The 17,067-nt window shown below is 36.4% G+C and overlaps 1 protein-coding gene across 2 annotated transcripts in view; it reads left to right on the plus strand.

Annotated features, from left to right (window-relative positions):
* LOC131070513 (uncharacterized) overlaps positions 1 to 11,761 on the plus strand; it is a 28,154-nt gene extending 16,393 nt beyond the window's left edge. Inside the window, exon 2 of one of the 2 annotated variants that reach the window (XM_058006079.2) lies at positions 11,113 to 11,761. The gene's annotated coding sequence lies outside the window, so the exon portion shown is untranslated. The remainder of the gene's footprint in view (positions 1 to 11,112) is intronic. The other variant, XM_058006078.2, reaches the window with a different exon arrangement.
* The last annotated feature ends 5,306 nt before the right edge of the window (positions 11,762 to 17,067 follow it).

Consider the following 17,067-nt stretch of genomic DNA (forward strand, 5'->3'; position numbering starts at 1 on the left):
AGAGAGCTCCAATCAGCTATAACATTTGGTTAAGGAGGTACAATGTAAGTTCACTCAAATCAAAGGGGACTAATCACATAGCCACTATTGGTCCAATTAAGGATTTTGATGGATGAACTAGTTAAATATACCACATTGTAGAAGGATAAGTTGGGACAACAAATAATTGCAGAGCTTCAAAATGCCAAAATGGATGAAGAAAAGAAGAAATGTGCTGCCGCCCACTCTACATTGGAGAATCAAATCAATGTGATGAAAAATACAGAGGGGGATATGAACAATCTGTATCATTTTTGCTTGATGGACAAATGTGGTAGCAACAATCAAAGCCCAATTGGATCAATTGGAGCTTCAGATAATCTATAGATCCACTGACTACAATGCACTAAAAGATTTAGATGGCCATGTTAGGGTAGTGTTGACGTGTATTTTGTACACAATCATACACAGAATAAAATACCCAAGGGTATCTTATCCTCTCTTGAATAAAGTCTCTGATTGCTGAAGATATCGCAAGAAGGATCAATCAGGGTGACTCCAATGTTCTTTTAAGTAGGGTCTCTACGTGTGGATAAGCACCAGTGGTCGTTGTGATTGCTGTGTCATCAAGGGGCCTTACGTTCCGAAATAGAATTTCCTAAACTAACAAATTTCCAAAAAAGATCAAAAGAGGAGGGCTTACAAGAGATTAATTCTAATCTAAGCCATAAAATAACAACTCAACTGAAATTGATGCGATCTTCTAAGGTAACAAATGATCTTTCAATTCATCAAGGATCATAGACACTACCACAAAGGCACATATCTAAGGTTCAATGACGATTGAAGGTTTGGGTGATTCAAGTTTATCTAGTTGACCACACAAGGCGTTCCTACAATCAGCAAGAAGCTAGTGGTTTGGAAAGTGACTCTCACCAAAGATCAAGCCCAACACTTAGTCTTTCAAACTAAAACACTACTTTGATTGAGAATGATTCAAGAAAACGAACAACCATGGAAATAGCCACAAGAATTGCAATAAAACACCATAACTTCAATATTTTATTGATCTCAAAGCCATCATGAACAACAATTGTTTGAAATTCCTTCTTCAAAGCTCAATCTTGCTACAAAGTAACTTGCTCTCTAATCTCTAATCTCTTATTTCTAACTTCTTCTATCTATTCAAAATGAAAGGAAATGAGGGTATATATAGCATCCTCAATTAAAATGTATGGTCTAGATCAAAAGAAGATCAATGGTCAAGATTATGACACCTAAACCCTAATTAGGGTTTATTACAAATAGCCCCCTTTTTACTGAACAATATTAAATGCATAGCCAAATATTAAATTTGGCACAAAAATCTAGGAGACATAGACCAATGACAATTAAGGTGCCACATCATCTATAACAACCTTTCTTCTAGAATCTTATTCCCTTTCCAATGCTCCTTTTTAGCATATGCAATGAATCTAGATACGATTCCTTCAATCTCAGCAATTGGAATCTCGGGAAGATTCCTCATTTGTTCTTCTAAGTGGATGACCTGATCAAAAGCCTTGAGAAGAGCAGCGTCCCATCTAGGTTCAAGTTCTTTGGTCTTCTCAATCAGGAGCATGGTAGCAAACATCTGGTCCCGTTGCTCATCTGAGATAACATTCGCATCTTTGCAAAAGATGACCTTGACCCTTTCTTCCAATTCCTATAAATCCACATCTGTCTCAACTTCGATCCTCCTGCCAAGAATAGTACGTAGTACCTCAAACACTCTGTCCTGGATCGGGTGGATAACCTCCTCAACATGATTGCATCTAGTACTGATGTCCTCGAAGAGAACTTCCTTCATCTGGAGTAAGGTTGACCACTGAAGTAAACTATGAGGTCCTCCATCCATTATCTTTTCTTGTACTAGGACCTTCCTTGATGTTTGTCTGATTACTTGTAGGACAGGAATGATAACATCTTTAGTATGAGCAAAGGCAACTACCGTTATCATCAAGTTGTGGATGATCTCAAGAACCTAGATAGACCGGTGAATAGTCTGCATCATCCTCGTTGCAAATTCCATAGCAACAGTATGAGATTTGTCAATCCAAGAGTTCATAAGCTGGACCAAACTCCTGACTCTCTCTGCCTCACCAATTGATTGAAGGGGAAGTGCCTGCACAGGAGATACTGCTGGATCCTGACGTCCCAAAGGCTGATTGAGATGGCTGAAGTAGCTTCTCCATGCACTGACCTCTCTCTCAAGCTTTCTATTTTTCTCCATTTCTTCCCTAAGCTTGTCTTTTAATGCTTCAAATGAATCGGTGGCCTCATCTAGTGTCTGCTCGGTTGTGAGTGGACCAAGCTCAAATGTCTCTACATCATATTCCTCTGCGAGGATCTCACCTTCATACTTGTCCACTGCCGGTGTAGCTATCTGCAATTTCCTGGATCCTGTCTCGTCTCTGATCATCTTGGACATCTTAGTAGCCTTCCTCTTTTCTGTCACTTCTTGAGAATTTCCAACAAGGCTCTCTAAATCAATCACATTATCTTCGTCCTCGATCACAATCACCCTTGTTAGTCTCTCCTTTAACCAATCCGGGATGGCAGATCTTGTTTCTTTAACCTGTATCTCCTTAGGCAATGTTTCTTCTTCTCTAAGAGGAGATGTTACTTCGTTATCGTTCTTGTCTTCATATAACTCATTAGCTTGAAGAGATCCACTTGGTGACCTTCGAGGTGCCTGTCCTTCTTCCTGTTTATCGTTCTGTACCATTGATTCCATAGACTCTTCTATCTCAAGTGTCCTCTTCTGTTGTCGAGAAGATGTGCTAGATGAACGATCTCGGTTGGCCTCATGCTTCTTCTTGGAAGATTCTCTTTTCTCAGGTCTCTCTTTCCTCTTCGAGCCTCTCGGATGGAGATTGCCTTCGCTTACGCTTCGAAGGTTGCCTTCGCTTGTGTTTCTGGGATTAGGATTACCTTCACTTACACTTGCTCCACCTTCAGCTGGTCTTTCTTCCAAAGTAAAAGTCATAGATATGCCTTTCTCTCTCAACTTCTGATGTTGCACATCAACCCATCTGCGAGTACAAGACAAGACTGGAGCCATCAGAGCATCTAGTCCTACAATCTCGGGTTCATTCCAATCTAACCTCATTGATTTGCTTTCTCGATCATAAGATGATTGGAGATGTCTGCCACTGTCCTGAGCTTGGTCGGCCACTCTGTAAATCTTGCATTTCCTGATGAAGTCTAAAGGCAATCTGGAATGCATCTTTCTTTTCACTTCAATATCATCTGAGAGATTCATCACAAAGTCTTCTATCTGAAATTCATGCTTGTATTTTCTTCCGACTGTCTCTTCTATATACCCATAAGGATCAAAGCTCTCTCTCAAGGCAAAGAATGAAAAAGAATATAAAGCTAACTCCTTTTCTGCATCATCCATGGCTAGAGCATTAGGACATACCTCAACTGAATTCCCTAATATGATAGGCACAGGAACTCCATTTCCATGTCTGTGTCTGAATGCCTTCGCATAAGCTGCCAACTGTCTAGTTACCTCAAGTAACACAATTCTGTCTGTCGGATATCTCAGCAACATGTATGGAGGTGAAGGACAACCATGAACTCTAATATATGTAAATTTCGGAAATTGGATAAACCAAGCACCGTACCTCTTTACAAGCTCTTGTGCATCCTGAGATAGCCGATTGTGAATCCCGCCTTGCAACGTCCTGGTGATGTTCATCGTGAAGGTATCATTGACTAACTTGTAGTTACTTCCTGGCGGATGTGCAAGTGAACATAGGAATCACAAACTCTGACCTCGCCGGGTCCTCTTCCGATCACTCCTCTGTGAGGTAGTCCTGCGTACTCAAAGCTCCTGATCAAGGCATATATGACGTATGAACTCATGTGGAAGGACTTGGTAGCCTTCAGTCTCCTTAACTGTACGTCCAAGCAATGGCTAATCATTCTAGCCCAATGAATTGTTCCTTTTCCCTGAACTATCACTTGGATGAAGTAGAACATCCACTTCTCGAAATAGAAGGCTTGAGGGGCTCCTGTGACTCGGTTGAGCAGTGTTATCAAATCTCTGTACTCCTCCTGGAAGTCAATCCTATGTGGTGTATTCGGAATCTTGCTCAAGCGAGGATGACTCTTGAGTAACCAATTCTTATTGATGATGCTTAGGCAAGCGTCTGGATCATCCTCGTACATGGACCTGGCTCCTTCTATGCTTTTGTAGATCATATCTCTGTGCTCTGGAAGATGGAAAGCCTCACTTATAGCTTCCTCTGAAAGGTAAGCCAAAGTGTTTCCCTCCTTGGACACAATCGATCTTGACTGTGGATCATAATGGCGAGCACACTCGATCATCAACTCATGGCACTGGATTGCTAGAGGGAAGCCGGCTGCCTTAATGATGCCACTTTCAATTATCCTCCTGGCGACAGGTGATGGCTTGCCAATGTAAGGGACTTCTTGAAACTTCTTTGTACTGAAGTTTCCCAAGTTGGTATCTCCAATGTTGCTCCACTTCGACACGATCTTGATCTCCAATTCTTCATTCTTTTGATCTTCCTTCATGAGGGCTGGACGACTAGTGGATGCTCCCGCCTTCGGGGTCGCCATCGTTACACCTACACAACATTTCATAATAAGAAATAGATTTTGCAATGTATAAATATAGATTAGATTAAAGATTGAATTTAGGAAACTTCATGATAAGTCTTCGAGTTATCATTTCCTAAATACGATTGAGCTACTGGAAATTTCAAAATTTCAAAATTCAAAATTCAAGATTAAGACTATGACGATCAACATTCAAAATTTAGACAAGGGAGATCTTGCCATGCCTTTCTTGAGAGCTAACTCTAACAAAAGATGCAAAAATAAGGAAATTTGCCTAGGCAAAATCGAAGTTTGAAGTATTCAACGTGATCCTCCTCTAGCAATGGTGCCTCTTTTCAACTCCACCACCTTTGGGGTCTTCAACACCTTAAGGGCAAATTCGCTCCACCTCTAACCAAATTCGCACTCTTCCTTGGATGGAAATTTCGCACTCTCCTTGTCTTCTCCAAATCGCATGCAAATGAATGATTAAATGATGATTTGAAATGCTTCAAAGTACCCTCCTTATATAAGCGCTCACCTCTTTAATTACCTCTAGGCCGACTTGAAAATAAGGCAAATAATAACAAAAAATTAAAATAAAAGGAGGCCGACTTTTGTATAAATATAAAAATAAAGCCCAAGCGCTCTCCCTCTTATTTAATTAATTAATTAAAATACCTTTGTAATTAATTGTTTCGATTTTTAAAAGGCAAAATTAATCAATTAAATGCCTTGTGCGCACCCATTAAATGCCAATTTTAATTAAAAATATCAAGGTTCATCGAAATTTAGCATTTAATGCAATTTGAAAATGATGTTGGCGCCTAGACATGGGAAGAATAATGAATATTAACCTCATCGCTCTGGTCCCTGGGAGAGGGACAAGAGCACTTTAGCATTTTGTTCTTAAATTTCTCGCTTTTTATGTTCGAAGTCACTTCCCTTACGTCCAAACTGGCATTTTAATTGGGAACCTTGAGCTTGATCGATTCAATTTTTTGAAATGAATGCCTCCTAGACCATTTTCGCCTTGGTCCCTTGGTGAGGGACAGGAGCGAACTTTTCTTTTCTCCTTGATCCTTGTCTCTTTAAATTGCCAAATCAACTTGCGAGGTAGGCAATGATCACCTTGTTTGTTCTAAGCATGCCAATTTTGTCCTTCGCAAAGCAAACTTGATTTTTGGAGATTTTCGCCCTGGTCCTTGACTGAGGGACAGGAGCGAACTTTGTATTTTAGCTCAAATTTGTCAACTTTTAACATTAACTCCTTGTTCATCACCTTTCTAATGACATTTCGGACTTTGCGTGACTTCGCCTTGATATAGTTTTTTGAAGGAAATGACTGTTTTAATGAACATCGCGCTAGTCCTTGTCTGAAGGACAGGAGCGAACTTTTGCTCCTTGTGCTAATCCTTGATCATATCGACCTCCAATTGTCTTCAAAGCGTAAAATAGTGTCTCTTACTCCTTCTTGAACGTTTGAAACGGAAGTGGCTTCTCAAAATTGAGCATACTTGGACATTTCGCTCTGGTCCCTGGGAGAGGGACAGGAGCGCTTTGGCGATTCTCATCACTTTTCATGGTCTTTGACACTTTACTTTCCCTCGAAGCACCTTCAACATCATCTCCATCACGCACCTTGGCCTGGATTCATTAAAATTCAGAGGGGAAGGCTTAAATAACCAAGATTTCGCCCTGGTCCTTGACTGAAGGACAGGAGCGAACTTGCACTTATAAGCTCATCTGCGTTTTACTAACTTTCAAATTTGTCTTCAATGGATTCATTATGCTCCCCTTCACTCATCTTTGACATGAAACTCGCTTCAACTTGGTGGGAAATTTGTCTTAGGAGGAAATCGCTCTGGTCCCTGAGAGAGGGACAGGAGCGCCTAGGCAAATATGGGCTTACTTGGCATCTTGCAATCTTCAAAATTATCTTCAATAGGTTCGTTATGCTTTCCTTTGCTTGCCTCAAACTCAAAACTCACTTCACCTTCGCCCAAAACTTTTCTTGTAAGGAAATCACTCTGGTCCCTGAGAGAGGGACAGGAGCTATCATTGAAATTCGCCTTGGTCCCTGACAGAGGGACAGGAGTGATTCTGACTTTTTGGGTAGATTTTCTCCATGATGGCACTTTCAAGTTATATTCAACTGATAAAACACACTTTCTTTGTTCTCCTCAAATCGCGAAATCATTAAAATCTTGCAAGGCTAAAGCAATCTTGGATTTCAAGCTTCGGTCCTTCAGTGAGGGACAGGAGCGATTTTGTCCTTCTGGCACATTTCCTTGTTTGCAAATTTCTTCAAATTATATTCAATGGACAAAAGATGCCCTCCTTGATATCTTCCAATCCAAAAATCGTCTTGGTCCTGCAAGGACAGTTGAATTTTAAGAAACAAGCTCTTGTCCTTCAGTGAGGGACAGGAGCGATTTTTGTCCTTGAGGGCAAATGTTCAACTTTTTATTGCAAACGACTAAATCCTGGCGCTCTATCATGTTGATTTCACCTTCCATCGCGTCCTTGATGCTTCAGTTTGATCAAAATGAGGTCCAAAATGGTCTAAGTAAGCCATTTCGCCCTGGTCCCTGACTGAGGGATAGGAGCGATTTGACCTTAAACCCTAAAAAAACTTGCCATTTTTGAATCTCAAAATCTTCAAAACTTTCAATTCACGTTCAACTGCATCTCCTGGCAACCCTGCACAAGACAAATGAAAGAAGTCAATGACCAAGATGTATAAAATATCATTTTCGCCCTGGTCCCTGGGAGAGGGACAGGAGTGATTTTGCTTCCATAGGCCAAAATATCAAGATTTTAAGACTTCAGTCACTTCACAAGGCAAAATTAGGTCATCTCCAAGGTCTGGGATCAATTATCAAAATTTCCAAAATTTAGTCAAAAATTTCAATCAGACAAAATTCCATAATTCCATCATTAACACTTAGGCAAAATTTGGACTTGCTTTCAAAATTCCGACTGAACCTAGACAGACTTACTTGACCCCCTGACAGATTCACCCTATTTCAAAATTGCATCCTACGGGAGGAAGCTCAACAATCACTCAAAATTGGACTGGATTCTGGCTTGAAAACATCAGAAGAAAAAACCCTAAGGCTTAACCCTAGTCTAGACGACTGACTTACTTACCCAAAACCCTAAAAAGCAGAGAGAAGAACAAGGCAAAACCGAGCAAAAAGAGGGGGCCCCCATTTTAATTGGGCGATGTGTGAAATGGTCACAACAGGTAGGCATAAAGGCATGACATGGCCAGTATCAGCAGCTACATGATCAAAGGGGCAAGTCCCAACTGCAATTTCATCAATTGAGAGAACTTATCAATCTGAGGCTGACCCACATTACCGGTATTCTTCAAGAGACACAACATTTGACCCAAAAATATTAAATACCCACAATAGTCCCGGAAGAAAAAAAGCTCTTGTTGCAAATTCAAGTACATATACAACTTCAATTGGCAAAAACTTAGTGGGATAGCAATTTTGAGAGCCTCAGAGATATATAAGGAATAGGATATCTTTCTGGCACAACAGAGTTGACTTGAGGACAAGTCGAGGTTTTGAAGGGGGGATAATGTTGGCAAGGAAAAGGAGAGATCTGACACGGTTTCAAAGAACATGCCACATCTTACTGCAGAAATCCTATGGAGTCTAAGACTTGGAAGATAGCATGTAGACTAGGGATACTATGTATGGGTCATGTCCCATCCATAGATATAAATATTTTTTAAGATGTAATCACCAGTAGGAGATGCATTTAGATGTAAATAGGAAGAGATATATATGAGAAAGGAATATAGATGATATGAATGTATAGAAGAATATAAGGAGTTATAAGGGTGTATATGATGTACTAAATGAATTCAAATATTTTTGGGTTCCAATATGATGTGTTGTGTATATTCTTGATAGTTGGTTAAATAGATAATCTCCCGTCCGGATCTAATTCCTTGTTCCCTTAATAAGACTGAGTCCGGGGTATAACTACAACACTAAGAAAGTCATTGGGGTTCAGAACTCCGGTCTCCACTCCTTTGAAACAGATTCCAAAACAATATATTTTGGGAGTGCTTTGGAGATGTCCATTTTGACAATAGATGCATTCATAAAGTATGAATTTTCCTTCTTTGACATTTTCATCCATATAGAGAAAATTTCCAAGCATATTGCCAATTTAGTAAGGATTAATTCATCCAAACATTCTGTAGGAAGGTTGCATAGTTGAAGCTAAATAGGAATCCAATTGATACTACATGAAAGAGGAGCTAAATTGGGTTGCCAAATGCCATTCTTGAGTGAAAAGATCTGCCCCACTCATCATGCAACAGCCATTTTCAGAATGTTGTGTTTGTCTTCTTCTGATGGGCAGCTGACAAAAGAAACCCTTTGGCAAAAATTTCACCAGGTGATTTTCCCTCCAGTTTTTTGTGATCCATGCCTCTAAACTGTCTGTGGAGGGCCATAGGTTTGCAAATTTTCCAGTGATCCCGACTAATTTGTAGAGTTTGATCTTCTGATCAAGTGCAGTGTCTGAAAAATTTACCCTAATGTTGTTTATGGTCAAATCTGTGGTTGGTTCCTGGGTTTTTTGATGCATGCTGATGTGCCATTGAATCATGGTCTTCCCTCACTCAAAACTGTGAAAATCGCTCTTCATCATGTTCCCTTAATGTAAGGAAGTAATAATTGATGAAATAAGGAATTTGATTGTTTCTCATCATTTTTTTATTAATTTTACAAAAAATATAGTGTTGTATCTTGAGTTGAGGTACTGTAGGTCTTCTTCATTAGTTACATTGTTAGTTTGTCATGCTTCCTTAGAACAGCCTTACCTAAAGATTTGCATCCTTGATGACGACCTTCTTTGGCTTGCACCATTCTGACAGCAGCCCTTGGCTCTAGCCACTGTATTTAACATAGGTCCTCTGCACTTCTTGTTACTATTTTGATTTTGTAATTTGTGTTCTAACAGAGTAGCCGGAAACTCCTTTGTCCCTCCTTGGGCATGCATATCACCATATCCGTTCCCGTATCCGAAACAAATATGTATCTGATACAGCCTGGATACTTATTGAATACTGTACCCACATGTGCCCAAAAACCCTTGATTTCCAACCATGCTAGATACTATGTGATTTGATTTTTTAAAAATTTGATGGAAATATTCCTAAATTTAATTTTCAAAAACTTCATTCATGCATTTTAAAAAAACAAAATTGGTATAAACAAAACCTACACCCAATTAGAAAGACAAAAAAATTGTTCTTTTATTTGAGTGACCCATTTTTTGGGTTATCTTCCAATGCAACTCTACTATTTTTGCATATTGTAAAATGTTTAATCAACTTATCATTATTTATGTAGCAATTATTTGTCTATATTGCTTTTGAAGTAATGAAAATCTCCTTGAATAACTTAGAAAATTGTGTTAAATATATGTGTATGTGTTTTTTATGAATGACGTATCCAGCCGTATCCATATTGGGGGTGTTAAAAAATGGCCGTGTCCGTATCCGACACCGTATTCGTGTCCATGCAACTTTGGTTATGGTTATGGACATGATCATAAACAATAAACATTTCAAGACCTTATTTGGTTATGGATATGAACTTCTTGTGGCAGCTGGGTTACCACATGAGTCTCCAAATGGTTCCATGGGTTGCAACATGTGTTTCTCTGTGTCCAATTTCAGATCTAACTACAAATCAGACCTTCCCCTAAGATGCATTCTGCTCAATCCTTTTTGGCCTGATGAGTACATTCGCCTTTGAGAGCTTCCTCGAATGGCTTGAGGTTCTTGTCTTATAACTGTTCAGAGGTCCTTGTCTTGAATATAATCCATGCTTTACTATAAACGTTGAAATATATTGTGGCAGCTCAGTTGCTGTGTGGGCATCCTCACAGCTTCATGGGTTGCATCATTTTTTAAGTAGCCCCCAATTTTCAGTTCCAGATATGGATCAGAATTTTCCCCTTGGGTCAATGGTCTTTGTCAACTTCCCTAATATTTTATTGACTTTCAGAGTGCTGCGCTTGAACTTTGTGAGGCATATTCAAGTGCTGGTCCTTAGATGCCTTTGGCTTATACCTTTTCTGCTTGACAATCACATTCTCTTCAGTCATTACTGGAAATGATTCGTCATCATTTATCTACTCAACCTGGCTTGTTTTCATCCACAACCAATTGATTGGATGCTCTGATACCAAATTGATCTGGTTTTGTAGGTGTCTACATTGCCTTATCTCATCCTCCATGCCCCCTTCTCTAATAAGCTTTCACCTGCCTGCAGTGCAAAAAGAGAATGCTGTAGAAACATAAAACCCACAGCACTAAAGAGGACTACCCATTAAGTTATTTGCACTGAATCAATCAATGTCATAACAATTTAAGGAAATAATAATTTATTAATTAGTAAATAAGGAACTTCATTCATCCTCATCGTTATCTTTGGTGTAACAAATACAACTTTCCTTATCAGTCGCTGCATCAATGCATGACAGGTCATCTTTTAATGTGCTATATTATTCTCTCTGTTTTGCATCCTTCTGACTGCAGCTCTGGACTCCGATGGACATACTTGACAGCAGCCCTCTCCGCTTCTCTTTACTATTACAATCGTGGGTTTGCATTCAATGTGACTGCAATCCATGTATGTTTATATATAGGTTGAAAATAAATAATAGACATTTGCATCAGATAAGTAGAACTGTATTGCAGCAGCTGCTGGTTTTCCGTATTGTTATGATCTCAATCTTAGGGCCTGATTCTATGCAACTGCAATCCATAACCCCTTTATAGACAGCTCAAATATAAATAGTAGACATTTGAAGGTTCTTGCCAGATAACTGGAACTGTATTGTAAGGTTGGGTTTCCATGTTACTATCTCAATCCTGGGGCTTGCGTTGTATGTGACTGCAACACTTATCCATTAATAGCTCAATATAAATAATAGACATTTGAATGTTCTCATCAGGTAATTAGAAATGTATTTAACAGCTGGGTTTCTATATAGGCTTCTTGATGGTTTCATAGGTTACCATTTGAGTTTCCAAATGGCACAAAAACTTCAAATTCACATTGGACCAAACAGTAGCTTGCGGTTGCTTGAAAGTATGTAAATTCCCATCTATTATGCTAAAATCTATTTGCATCTAAAGATGAATATTTTTGCTGAGTAAAGCAAATGGGACGGAGTTAGTTTTCTTAGATATTTGAAGTTTAACAAAGAATTCCAAGCTCTGTGAATTTTTTTGAGCATTTTGCACTAGTCTGCAGTCACCTTTGTCTGTACAACCTAATAATTACAATTTTTCAGTTGGTAGAAGATAAATTTTTTTTATACAGTTTTTCTAGTTTTAATGTGTCTGAATGCAATACTAATTCAATATATAGGTTTAACAAGCGATGGAACCACATGGAAGTGGATTATATAGACCAAAAAATTTGTTATACGGTATTTCTACAGTTAATGTGTCTGAATGCAATACTAATTCAATATATAGGTTTAACAAGCGGTGGAGCCACATGAAAGGGGATTAGTTAGACATAACTTAGCAATATATACATAGTTGTCCCTCCAAGATGATATAGTATCAATCAAAAGGAAATGCCCAAGGGGTTCCTTGCTCATGCTTTAAGACATACTTCTACTGTTAATGTGTCTGAATTGCATCCTTGTTTTAGCCTTTTACAGTCTTCTGTCTATTCAGATTGTTAGTCATAAGGTTTTATCTTGCTGCATGGTTAATTAAAGGTGCTGTTAATTCTTGGGTTTGAATTCACATGCTGTGGTAGCCTTAGTTGACTCTTTAAAATGATTTATCAGGAGGGTAGACATTGATCTTTTGTATTACTGATTGAATTAAATCTTAATTCTTTATAAAAACATAGGCATCTAAGATCATTTCGGGATATAAAATTGATAAATCTTCAGCTATAAATCTTGGTCATAAAGGAATTGGTTTATTTTGTAATAAAGAAGAATATAGAGGACAGCAGTAGTTTATTTTGCTATTTATATAGGAGAAAGGATCCAGTGTTGAGCGTATTCCAATAGATGTAATAGCATTTGTTGATTTAATGCCCAATCTTTTTGACAACATTGCACCAATAGATGTGACTTTAAAGTTATTGTGATGATGAGTACCCATAATTGAATGAAATGTATCCCTAAGCACTGAAAAGTAACGAATCATGTGATGCCACATCAGTGCACAAGTATCTGTCTCACTTTTGCACAATTATCGGTCTCACATTTTTTTTTGACTGTTTTGGACACCTTGACAAAAAGCATGCTGATGTGGCATCATATTTGATGACGTGACCCTGAAACCTTAGTTATAAGTAGGGGACTTGCCAAGTAAGCTGCTGTAATAAATTGGGAGTGATTTGAAATTTTCATATAAGATTTTGAGAAAGGCGAAGTTAGGATGCTCAACTACTAAGTCTTCTCCCCTAGGTGCTATACATTATATGGATTGTAAGTTAGCGACAAGCATCCCAGTTAAAAATATCATACTTCTAGCATTATTTTTGACCAAATGTCAAACTTAAATCATCTACCAAATAGTTTTAACTAATGTCTTCATAATATTTTGTAGGCTTCGACCAAATTTTATTTGGCTTTTTCCTTGATTTACTCCCTTAATATGCTTTTATCAATTCCTTTGTTGTTTCCTGCAATCTCTGCCCTCCCAACTGGTTATTTTGTTCCACCAATATCTTGAGACCCACATCTATTTCGATTGTTATAAGTTTGTGTATTATTGGCATGGATTTGAAAAGCCGAGAGTGGAACAGCCAAAGAACTTGTGTACAAGCTGATGTCCGCTGGGAATAAGGAGGAGGCCGCTACAGCTTTATTTGACATAGAAACAGTTGGGGTCCATTGCTAGATGGTGTCCCCAGAGGAAAGCAATTTAAGTATCAAACCAGTTAGTTTGTCCTCAATTTGCTTGTGGTAAAGCTGAATAAAGGCTCTCACAAGGAAATCTATAGCTCTCCGATTCATGGTTTTGAATCTAGCCTCTGAAAAATCATTCAAGTGGCAGCTGGTTCAAATTAAAATATCTAGGGGGCCACGAGAGTAGAGTAGTCTGTTAGACTTAAATGAATATTCTCTGTATTCTGTTAGGAGTTTACAAGTTGAACCTGTCAGAATACAATTTGCTTCTGTGATGTTTGGGGAGGTTGGACAGACAAACATCAAGTAGTTTTGGCATCAACATTGCTCGAAGAAAAAAGTTCACCTAGGCAGTTGTGTTGTTGGAAGACGATAACACATGTTTTTTAACAAATAGAAGATGAAAAAAATTCTTGATTGTCTCCAAATGCAGCTCTAACAAGCATCTGAGCCAACTGATAGTAATGTTTAGTTTTTTATGAGGAGCACAATTAACTTGAAATTACTGTTAAAATTTAAATAGGTAAAAATAAAGAGTCATCATTTAGAATTTCAGTTTGGATGTTACTTTGAAGATTTGAAGTTGGGTCTCCACAATGGAAAAGCAAAATTTTAACCACTTGATCTTGATTCTTTGAACAATATGCAAGTGCAAACTACGCATTTCAAACAAGAGACGCATTGGGTCAAGTTCATGCCTATAAGTGTTAGATTAGTTATTGTTAGGTAGAGTAGTTGATTATTGTAGTTAGATTAGTGGAAACATAGAGTATTTATGTACACCATTAGTCATCTAGCTAATTGCTCTTTTTTGATGCTCTATTTAGTCACATGGCTTATTAGGTTCAGAATTGCGTGCAAGTAGTCACGTTAAAAAAAAACATAGATGGTGAAGATTATTTGTAGACCCTTCTTTACAATTTACAACCATGTATTTTAGTAAATAGCTCATTGATTCCATATATGAACGTCTTCATAAAAGTTGTTATTAATTAGAGTTATTATACATAGATTTAAAATATTTGTATCTATTTATTTTTATACAATAATAATGTATTGTATATTATACAAATAATAGATACATAAATATTAACAAAGTATTAAAAAACAATCAAAACATTAAATATGATCAATTGTTAAAAAAAATATGATAATTGTTGCATAGGGGTGAACTCACAATAATGGTTCCCACTTTTTTGCCACTTTTGACACTGAGATGTACATTTTTAAAATAATCTTCAACTTCCGAGAACTATAACTTTTAAACTATTAAAAATTTGAAGATGATGTAAATTAGTGATTTCTAGCATTTTGTTTGTAGATTATATATATATTTTTTTCAAATTTTTTTGAAAGATTTTTAAAAAATTTTTCCATCTCCCTCGAAAAGTAGTTTTTTACAACAAACTACATTTTTTAAGAGTGATGTGCCTCCCGAAACGCATAACTTTTTTTCTATAAATGATAAAAACTCAATTCTTTCGAATTTTGGTTTGTAACATCAATATCCAGGGCTTGCATTTGGTTTTATAGTGATATGTTCAATATTTTTCATTTTATAAAGTTTTGAAGTCCGACTAGTCATAATTCAAACATAGGTTTACGTTTGAACACATAACTTGTTCTATATAAATCGAAATTCAATTTTTATTTTTTTTCGTTAGAAAGAAGACATCAATACCAAGGGCATAGATATTTTTCAAAATTTTTTTGAATTAGTTTCTTATTTTTCCCAATGCGTTGAACAGAGAAGTTCATGTTCGGTGAAAAACCAATTTTTAATAAAATTAAAAAATCAAGAACATAATAAATTCAAAATATAACAAAATTATATTCGTTGGAAAGATTGCTTCGAGTACTACCATCTAATATTTTTGGGTTATCAAGATTATTTCATTCGTGTATTGAACCAGAGCTCCGAAGTCATTAATTCTTCAGAACTCTGAAATTTTTTGGGAGAAACTTCTAATTTTGGGGTTTCGATCGAACACGTGTTTGATCGGATTGGGTTCGCTCGAACCAAAATGGGTTCGAGCGAACCCCCATTTGCTCGAACCGGCGAGCTAGATTTTGGCACACATATTTTTGTAATTGTCATGTTCGAGCGAACCCAACAATTTTTAACTGTCGGCTTTCGTTCGAACTCGGGCCGACGCATTTTTTTTTTTTTTTTCATTTGTGGAATCGTATAAATGTCCATAATTTTTTTTCGCTTTTTATCATTCAAATGATTAAAATAATTCGCATTTTTGGATGAGAGAAGATATTTGAAAATTATTTTGAAGGCGAATAATTTGAAGGTTTTTTGTAAAAGCATGGGGAACAAGAAGAGAAGGCAAAATAAGACTTCAAGGAATTATTCTCCCGAAACGGAAGAAAGATATCGAGAACAAAGAAGACAAAGATATCATGATGCAAGTATGTATTTTTAATTTTATTCCTATTTAATTTAATATGTATTACGTATCAATTAATTATAATTCAATATTTTTTATCTAATATTTTTAATAGGATTAAAAATAATTTTGTTTTAATTGGAAAACATAATTAATTTGAGATAATACATGTGTATTTGCAAATTTCAATTTCCATCAACTTGCTTGTTGTGTAATGGCATTTTTCTCCTATATAATTAAGTTCATTTATAATAGATAAGACCTATTAAGTCATAAAATTAATAAGACCTATTATGTCATAATTTTTAGGTTCTAAATTATATATATTGAATATTTAATCTACATGTACAAGTAATTTCATGTGATAGGTCCTTTAATATCACATAATATATTTGTTTTAAGGGTAGTTAAGTATATTAATTTTGTGAAATGTTTTTTCAAATGTGGTCATATTGATTTTTAATAATAAGGCCTATTAGGACTATTACATTGATTATAGTTCTTAAATGTGACATAAATTTATAACAAAGAAGATATTTAATTTAATATGTATTACGTATCAATTAATTAGAATTCAATATTTTTTATCTAATATTTTTAATAGGATTAAAAATAATTTTGTTTTAATTGGAAAACATAATTAATTTGAGATAATACATGTGTATTTGCAAATTTCAATTTCCATCAACTTGCTTGTTGTGTAATTGCATTTTTCTCCTATATAATTAAGTTCATTTATAATAGATAAGACCTATTAAGTCATAAAATTAACAAGACCTATTATGTCATAATTTTTAGGTTCTAAATTATATATATTGAATATTTAATCTACATGTACAAGTAATTTCATGTGATAGGTCCTTTAATATCACATAATATATTTGTCTTAAGGGTAGTTAAGTATATTAATTTTGTGAAATGTTTTTTCAAATGTGGTCATATTGATTTTAATAATAAGGCCTATTAGGACTATTACATTGATTATAGTTCTTAAATGTGACATAAATTTATAACCTATTAAACATGTTGAATAATTTAGGTGAACTATTTATATTCAACTTCACGTAGATGCAAAAACATTTCAGATTAGGAGGTCTATTATGCAATAATAGGTCTTAAATATACTCACATGTGACAAATTATAGTTCACTTACAT

This window comes from Cryptomeria japonica, chromosome 11 (genome assembly GCF_030272615.1).
Source record: "Cryptomeria japonica chromosome 11, Sugi_1.0, whole genome shotgun sequence".
Lineage (NCBI taxonomy): Eukaryota > Viridiplantae > Streptophyta > Pinopsida > Cupressales > Cupressaceae > Cryptomeria > Cryptomeria japonica.